Source organism: Cucurbita pepo, unplaced genomic scaffold, assembly GCF_002806865.2.
Source record: "Cucurbita pepo subsp. pepo cultivar mu-cu-16 unplaced genomic scaffold, ASM280686v2 Cp4.1_scaffold002845, whole genome shotgun sequence".
NCBI lineage: Eukaryota > Viridiplantae > Streptophyta > Magnoliopsida > Cucurbitales > Cucurbitaceae > Cucurbita > Cucurbita pepo.
Window position 1 is genome coordinate 1 of NW_019648873.1, and position 1637 is coordinate 1637.

General features: G+C 40.6%; 1 non-coding gene across 1 annotated transcript; it reads left to right on the forward strand.

Annotated features, from left to right (window-relative positions):
* The first annotated feature begins 561 nt into the window (after positions 1–561).
* Positions 562–633, forward strand: TRNAC-GCA. The gene has a single exon. It is a non-coding gene; the product is annotated as a tRNA-Cys (tRNA).
* Positions 634–1637: the final 1004 nt, after the last annotated feature.

The following is a 1637-nucleotide window of genomic DNA, read 5'->3' on the forward strand; positions in this document are numbered from 1 at the left end:
GCCCTTATTTTTCCTTTTTTTGATACAAAATCACAGAGGTGTAGTATTCACGAAGATCGTACATATTTTTCCTTTTTTTGATACAAAATCACAGAGGTAGTTTCACATATTTTTCCTTTTTTGATACAAAATCACAGAGGTAGTTTTCACGAAGATCGTACATTTTAAACTGTGTTGCATCGTCATGATCTTTATGCATCTCCACTCATCATCCAAGATCCTAATTAATATGGCCCATATGCCTTCATGTCATCCCAATCTCGAGATATCATCACCCATCATAGCTCTTTCATTCATTTCTATCGAGAACGGGCTTTTTTTTATACAAAATCACAGAGGTAGTTTTCACGAAGATCGTACATTTTAAATTGTGTTGTGTTGTCGTGATCTTCATGCATCTCCACTCATCATCCAAGATCCCAATTAATATGGCCCATATGCCTTCATGTCATCCCAATCTCGAGATGTCATCACCCATCATATCTCTTTCATTCATTTCCATCGAGAACGTGCCCATGTGTCATTCATAATATGGAGACATCCCAAACATCCATCCATCTTGGGTCCTTAGCAAAGTGGTAGAGCATTTGACTGCAGATCAAGAGGTCACCAGTTCGAACTTGGTAGGGCCCTTATTGTTTCTTTGCTATCACATCGGTTATCCAATCTCGAGATGTCATCACCCATCATAGCTCATTCATTCATTTCTATTAATAACGGACCCACATGTTATTCATAATATGGAGACATCTAGACATCTCAAACATCCATCCATCCATCTCGGGTCCTTAGCTCAGTGGTAGAGCATTTCACTACAGATCAAGAGGTCACCAGTTCACATCGAGACAGAGCATTTCACTACAGATCAAGAGGTCACCAGTTCACATCGAGACATTTAAACCTGGTAGTTATCCACTCCACCATTAGAAAATAACATGATCTTCATGCATTCCACTCGTCATCCCAATTAATATGCCCCATATGTCTTCATATCATCCCAATCTCGAGATGTCATCACCCATCATAGCTCGTTCATTCATTTCTATCGAGAACGGGCCCACGTGTTATTCATAATATGGAGACATCTCAGCCCACGTGTTATTCATAATATGGAGACATCTCAAACATCCATCCATTGTGGGTCCTTAGCTCAATGGTATAGTATTTGACTGTAGATCAAGAGGTCACCAGCTCGAACCTAGTAGAGGACCCTAAACGATCGTACATTTTAAACTGTGTGTCGTCATTCTTCTTAGGCAATCACGACAATCCCAATTAATATGGCTCATATGCCTTCTTGTCATCACCCATCATAGCTCGTTCATTCATTTCCATCTAGAACGGGCCCACATGTCCATTCATAATATGGAGACATCCCGAATGACATCCCGAATATCCATCCATTTAAGTTCTATTGAGGCGCTGGACCCTATCGTGTCCATGTCATATCTTTTTTGGACTTCGTATCAAATAGCGAGTATATGATCCAACCTCCGACACATGGGGTGAGGGCGCAATGTCGATACACCCATGTTGTCTGAGTTCTATTTTGGTATTGGACCCTCTTGTGTCCATGTCATATCTTTTACGGACTTCGTATTAGATTGTGGGTATACAATCCATCCTACAATACATGG